Raw genomic sequence first — 7,293 nt, 5'->3', positions numbered from 1 at the left:
CGGTTTCTGAGCTAGTGTAGACAGCAGGTGCCGCCTCCATCCACACTCACCTGGACAGGAGGACACAAGGGGAAGGTTTGTGTGTGGCCTTCAGCGTCCTGGGTTTCAAGGGCAGCTGCAGCACTCCCGCTTGTGCCAATTTGGGCCCATTACCCGCCCTCTTTGAAACGCAGTTTTTCCAAGCGTGTGCTGGGATGCCCACGACTCACACCGTCACTGGGGAGACGGAAGGGAGAGACATTTTGGACAAGAGCTGCCACAGACCATGTGACAGAGGTTGCCCGCCTCCTTCCCCGGGGGCTGCTGCAGGGGCCCCGGCCCGGTCCCCCCAGTCCCCGGCTCCCGCTCGCCTCCTCTAGGTGTCCAGCCGGGATCGGCGACCGCGGGAGAACCTGCTGAGGGTTTACGTGCCGGCGGAGGCCCGAGCGGGGCCCGAGGGTCCTGGGGCCTCGGGGCGGTGGTGCCGCGGCCGCTGCCCCTCGTGGGTGGCAAGGCTCCTTCGACCCGCGCTCGGGATCCGACGCACGTTCCCCCCCCCCCCCCCCCCCCGGCCTGGGGGCTCTGGCTCCCGCGCCCGGTCCCGCGACATCCAAGGGCAAGATCCAACGTGCCCTCGCCGCGCGGGGGCCCCCGAACAGCTGCGTCTCGCCTCGGGCTCCGGCTGCGGTGCCTCCCCGCTTCCCCGCGGTCTCAACCGTGGCTCTTGCTGACAACGAATTTGGCGTCACGCGCGACCCACCCGGGGCCACTATCCCTGACCCCTACACCAGCGGGCAGTGGGCGTTTTCGGAAGAACGGGGTCAACCGCTTCCAACCACAGTGTGGGCTGCTGGCTGCTCTTCCATGTAACTGATCTTTTTTTTTTTTTAATTAAAAATTTTTTTTAATGTTCATTTATTTTTGAAAGAGAGAGAGAGAGGGGGGCGCCTGGGGGGCTCAGTCGGTTGAGCCTCCGACTTCGGCTCGGGTCATGATCTCGCCGTCAGTGAATTCGAGCCCCTGGTCAGGCTCTTTGCTGACAGCTCAGAGCCTGGAGCCCATTTCAGATTCTGTGTCTCCCTCTCTCTGACCCTCCCCTGTTCATGCTCTGTCTCTCTCTGTCTCAAAAATAAATACATGTTAAAAAAAAAAAAAAAAAAGAAAAAGAGAGAGAGAGCATGGGGGAGGGGCAGAGACAGAAGAAGACCCAGAATCCGAAGCAGGCTCCAGGCTCCGAGCCGTCAGCACAGAGCCCCAGGCGGGGCTCGAACTCACGAACCGTGAGGTCACGACCGGAGCCGAAGTCAGACGCTCAACCGACTGAGCCCCCCAGGCGCCCCTCTATGTAAACGTTCTGATTGTATCCCGACAGTGACCCGTCCCCATCCAGTGCTGCTATGCAAGTTGCTCAGGATGTGCTGAGGATTCACTTTGCAGCCCGGAGGGATGATGCATTGTTTGGTTTTAAGTACATCCCTACCTGGTGACATTTTTTCCCTTTTACTTTTGGATAAAAGGAAGTATCCTGTAGTGATTAAGAGCAGAGACTCCGAGGCCCACGGCCTGGATTTGCTCATGGTTCAGTCACCTGCCGGTGTGTGACCTTGGGGGAAGCTAGTGAGCCCCTCCCAGCCTCGTCCTCATCTGTGACAGAGGGGGAATCACAGCACCCCAGAGGCCTGAATGGGACCACCTGGTATTGGTGAAGCATGTGCCACAGGGCCTGGCACTTAGCGAGTGTGTGTAAGTGATGTGTGTTTGGCATGAGGGTCGTGGGGGAGCTGCTTTTCGTATTTGTGTGAGAGCAGTTTTGCGAGATACAGCCTGGGGAGCTTGGTTTTGACCTTTTATTGGCTTTGACATCATGGCGTGGAACAGAAAGATCCGCTGGGGCGCTTGGCTGGCTCAGTTGCTTGAGTGTCCAACTCTTGATTTCAGCTCAGGTCACGATCTCCCGGTCGAGGGATCGAGCTCTGCGATGGGCTCCATGCTGGCGTGAGCCTGCTTAAGACTTTCTCTCTCTTGGGGCGCCCGGCGGGGTCAGTCGGTTGAGCGTCCGACTTCAGCTCAGGTCATGACCTCACGGTTCTTGAGTTCGAGCCCCGCGTGGGGCTCTGTGCTGACGGCTCGGAGCCTGGAGCCTGCTCCGGATTCTGGGTCTCCCTCTCTCTCTCTGCCCCTCCGGATTCTGGGTCTCCCTCTCTCTCTCTGCCCCTCCCTGGTTCACACTGTCTCTCTCTCAAAAATAAATAACCATTAAAAAAAGTTTAAAAAAATTTTTTTTCTCTCTCTCTCCTTCTGCCACTCTCCCTGGCTGGCGCTCTCTCTCTCTCTCTCTCTCTCTCTCTCTCTCTCTCTCTCTCTCTTTCTGAAAACAAAAAAAAAAGAACCTAAAAGGATCATATCTGCTCACTTGTACAATGTCAGTCTGCCAAGATGGCAGGGTCCGGGGGTCTCGGAAAGATACTTGCAGACTCAGAAAACGGCACAGACAACATAAGATGCTCACAGGGGCACGAACCCAGCTTCGCGCCACTCCTGGGATCTCCGTAGCTTGTCTGCAAATGGCGCAGTGACTCCTGATGCTTCACCGGCAAGGGGCGGTGGGGGCGGTGGAGGAGGGCTCCCTTAGTCTCGTTGGGTAAAGGCGATTGGCTGGTGAGGAGCCTCGGCTGTTGGGGCGGAAGCTTCCGGAAGCGCCGAGGGGCTACAAGGCGGAAGAGCGACGCGGTCGCGGTGCGAGGGCTCTCCGGGTGCTGGTGCGAGTGCGCCTGTTTGCCCGGCCACCTGCACGGGCTGCCCGGCTGCCCCGGCGGGTCCACGACGTCTCCGCAGCCGCCTGCCACGGGCCGCGTGTCGCCGTGCACTTGCAAGAAGTCGGGAAGTTCACGGTATCGCAGTCTCTCAGGTGAGACTAGCCCGTTACAGCCATTGCTGTCGCCAAGTGCAATCTGAAATCTGGTTGGCCTCGCACACTTGGGCCTCATTACTTTTGTCGCTTTCTCTTACAAGGGCCCTTTCTTCGGGAAGCCAGTTAAAATGTATCCTCCTCATTCCCTCCCCTTCTAGGTCTGTAGCCGGTAGATCTGGGGTCTTTTGCTTCTTTACTCTTTGTAACACGTGACCAGAAGAAGTTGTGTCTAAACTGACACTTCTTTATGTTTAAATCAAATTAATAACATCACATTCCATAGTCATGTGATCTTATTAAAGCATCACATTTATTTTCTAGGTAAAAATATATCTCTAGAAATGTCTGGGGGCATCTGGGTGGCTCAGTCGGTTAAGCAACTAACTCTCGATTTCGGCTCAGGTCATGGTCTCATGGTTTGTGGCATTGAGTGGTGATGGCACGGAGCCTGCTTGGGATTCTCTCTCTCCCTCTCTCTCTGCCCTTCCCCATCCCACCCCCTCTCAAAGTACATCAGTAAACTTTAAAAGAAAAAAAATGTGCAGCATTGTATTCAGAAAGAAATTTATAGCCTTGCTTGCATTAAAAGCATTTTGCTACACTTATGAGATTATCAACAGAAGGAAGATTTCTTATTAATTGAATAAAGTATAGCTATCAGAAACATACAAAAGCATCATACTGGGGCGCCTGGGTGGCGCAGTCGGTTAAGCGTCCGACTTCAGCCAGGTCACAATCTCGCGGTCCGTGAGTTCGAGCCCCGCGTCGGGCTCTGGGCTGACGGCTCGGAGCCTGGAGCCTGTTTCCGATTCTGTGTCTCCCTCTCTCTCTGCCCCTCCCCCGTTCATGCTCTGTCTCTCTCTGTCCCAAAAATAAATAAAACGTTGAAAAAAAAAATTCAAAAGCATCATACTTAATGGTGAAACAGTGCAAAATTTTCATTATAGTCAGAAACAAGATGAATATGCTTATAATTTCTCTATAGTACATTTTACTGGAATAGCTAATGCAATACAATAAGAAAAATAACTGATGTGTGCATATCAGAACAGAGGATCCAAATTGTAATTATTTGCCAATGATACGATGATCTACGTGGAACATTTAAGGAAGTTGATGGACAAAATACTAGTACTTCTAAGAGAGCTGGGCAAGATAAACAGCTCAAACAGAACAAAGGATTTTGCAAAAAAAAAAGTGCAAAAAAAATGTAACCACATGAAGACACTCTGCATTATTATTCTCAGGAAAAAGCAAATAAAAATGACTACACACACATTAAAATGACTAGAACTGAAAGGACAATACCGAGTAATGGCAATGATGTAGAGCAACTGTAATTTGAATACACTGCCGGTGGGAGTGTAAAAGGGTACAACAACTTCGGAAACCAGTTTGGCAATCTCTTACCAGGTTTGCGTGTCAGAACTCTGCTGCTCAGTATGCACCCAAGAGAAATGAAAACATTTGTCCACACAAAGACTTGTGCACAGACGTTCACAGCCCCAAATTAGAAAGACCCCAAATATTTATTCACAGGTGAGTAGGTCAACAACTTGTGGTATATGTATACAATGGAATATACTCAGCTACGTGCAACAACATGGACGAATCTCAAAAATATTTTGCAGAATGAAAAAACAGAAACAGAAAAGTACATAGCATTTGATATCATTTTTTTTGTTTTTAAATTTTAAGTTATTTATTTTGAGAGAGAGAGACACACGGGGCGGGGGGAGGGGCAGAGAGAGAGAGAATCCCAAGCAGGCTCTATGCTCAGCACGGAGCCGGACACGGGGCTCGATCCCATGACAGCGAGATCACAACCTGAGCTGGAAATCAAGAGATCGACGCTCAACCGACTGAGCCACCCAGGGGTCCCAGCATTTGATTTTATTTGTAAGAAATTCTTCTTAAAAAGGCATTCTAATCTCTAAGGGACAGAAAACAGATCGGTGGTTGCCTGGGGTTGAGGGTAAGGAGAGGTTTCAACAAAAGATGGGGAATAAGGAACTTTTTTGGGTTCCTTATGGAACCAATGGTGGAAATGTTTCTTATTTTAATTGCGCTTAAATAGGTGCATTTTGTTGTATGTAAATTATATCGTAGAGAAGTTGATTTTTTAAAGTGTCAGCCTTTTGAATTGGATTTTTACGTCCTTTGCCTCTTTTTTCTTTGCTTTTTCTTTTACTTTGTTTTTACTCTTTGCTGAAGATGAACTTTTTAAGGATGTCCATTGAATTGTAAGAGAGGTCAGATGGATCCTTATTGATCCGCCTAACTTAGGGACCCCCTCCTCCCCCTCCCACCTTGATTCTGCCCTGCTTCCTTTTCAGTGACATCTAGTCCTGAGTCTTGACTTCATCCCTTGTGTCTGGACGAGATGTTGGTGTGTGCTTGTTTTTGAGTCAACTCGGCACCCCCTTAGCAAATTTATATACTTTGGGCTTTTCTGTGTTTGGCCCAGGTGGATAGGATTCCTTGCTCTCATCTACACGGTAATCCAGCCCGCTTCCAGTTTGTTGACGCCAGCAGGCTTAGCCAGTGGTCCTGTAGGGAATCGGACGTCTGCCAGGTAGGGTGGGCTCTCTGCTTGGTGTGGGAGGAGGAGGGGAGAAGGCCAAGGAGGGTTTCACAGTATGAGAAATGCTTTAAAAATTGTGCTTGGGGCGCCTGGGCGGCTCAGTCGGTTGAACGTCCGACTTCGGCTCAGGCCATGATCTCGCGGTCTGTGAGTTCGAGCCCCGCGTCGGGCTCTGTGCAGACAGCTCAGAGCCCGGAGCCTGTTTCATATTCTGTGTCTCCCTCTCTCTCTGCCCCTTCCCCATTGACACTCAGTCTCCCTCTCTCTCTCTCAAAAATACATAAACGTTAAAAAAAATTTTTTTTAATTGTACTTGAAAGGGATTGGTTATATTTCTGTGTCAGATCCCGGTCCTTTGTGCTCATTACCGCACTTAACACGTCTGAGAGCTGGTTAAAGGTGGAGCCACACTCTGTGTCTGTTTATTCCTGCTCTTTGCACTCTACTCCACAGAATCTGAACCTCAAGCATTACTGGGCTCGCCCACACTCTGCTCTCAGAGGACTGGAGGGTAAACAGTGAGGACTGAAAATCCTGACCTCCTGGTGCCCTTAAATGCAGAGCAAGCAGGAAAACTACATTGGGGATGTCAGGGAGGGGGAGATGGGAGGAACGAGGGAGGTCAGGGAAGGGGAGATGGGAGGACCGTTTGTTGCGGGGCTGTTAGTGACTCCTGTTTGAAGTGATCTGAGTGGTGGAGGGCAGCCAAATCGCATGGACTTACATAGAAGCCTGCATGAGTGACTGGGGCCAGAGGCTGGGAGGTCCAGTGGGTCTCTGGATTCATTACACCATAAGATTTTAGAGCAGGAGAGGACCTTAAGAGATCACATAGTCCCACCCTCCATTTTATAGATGAATCAATGCGACTTAAGGAATTTAAAAGATATCCCCAATGTCTTGCTGGTTGGTAATTGACTTGAAATGAAAATTATAGTCTCCTCACCGTGAGTGGAGTAATTTTTGCCATCAGACAAGGCTGCTGATTTGTGTGGTTTTATCCTTAGCTTCTTGATGGGTTTTAACTGACACATGTGTCCCATCTAGCCTGACTACAAGCTGACCTCCCCAACTCCTTTTTAAATAAATTGTCAAGGAAATCTGTTCCTGTAAAATGCTTGGTCTTAACCAGTCTACTTAACTAATAAAAGAAATTGGGAAGAAATGCCTGCAAAGCAATACCGTGAACCAAATATAGCCAGCGTCCCCAGAGAAAAGCATTTCCAGCTATTGAACCGTAACATAAAACAATACAGTCTCTGAAAGTGTAGGACTTCCAGGTGCCTCCTACTCAAGAAGGGACGTGGGTGGACGTCGTCCTCGTCTTCTTCCTGTCCTCTCAGAACGCTGTTCCCCCTCACCTCTGAGCTCTACCTGTTTAAGCCGGGGACATGGCAGCTGTTATTCACTTGTACTAAGAACCACTGGAATATCTTGCACATTGGCAAACCGGCCTCCATCTACTTCCACCGGCCTCGATGTGCGTGCGTGCTCGGAGCGACACCAGTTGAGGACAGTGCTATGACTGAAAGTGAAAGTCTTGAAAAACTAAGAGAAAATTACTATTTTTAATCAAAACTGCTGAAATAGTACATCTCACTGAAATTTGTTATTTTGGGGTTTTTTTGTTGTTTTTTTTTCAATATATGAAGTTTATTGTCAAATTGGTTTCCATACAACACCCAGTGCTCTTCCCAACGGGTGCCCTCCTCAATGCCCAGCTCCCACTTTCCCCTCTCCCCCACCCCCCATCAACCCTCAGTTTGTTCTCAGTTTTTAAGAGTCTCTTATGCTTTGGCTCTCTTCCACTCTAATCTCT

At 49.9% G+C, this 7,293-nt stretch overlaps 1 long non-coding RNA gene across 1 annotated transcript in view; it reads left to right on the top strand.

Annotated features, from left to right (window-relative positions):
• Positions 1 to 2,705: 2,705 nt before the first annotated feature.
• The window catches only part of LOC121012659 (uncharacterized), a 22,968-nt gene continuing 18,380 nt past the window's right edge, over positions 2,706 to 7,293 (top strand). The window contains exons 1-2 of the long non-coding RNA XR_005782206.1: positions 2,706 to 2,887; positions 4,304 to 4,429. This is a non-coding gene — a long non-coding RNA (uncharacterized LOC121012659). The remainder of the gene's footprint in view (positions 2,888 to 4,303; positions 4,430 to 7,293) is intronic.

The sequence above is a fragment of the Herpailurus yagouaroundi genome, unplaced genomic scaffold, assembly GCF_014898765.1.
Source record: "Herpailurus yagouaroundi ecotype Mexico unplaced genomic scaffold, PumYag 197, whole genome shotgun sequence".
Taxonomy (NCBI): Eukaryota; Metazoa; Chordata; class Mammalia; order Carnivora; family Felidae; genus Herpailurus; species Herpailurus yagouaroundi.
This window is presented reverse-complemented; position numbering and strand designations above follow the sequence as displayed.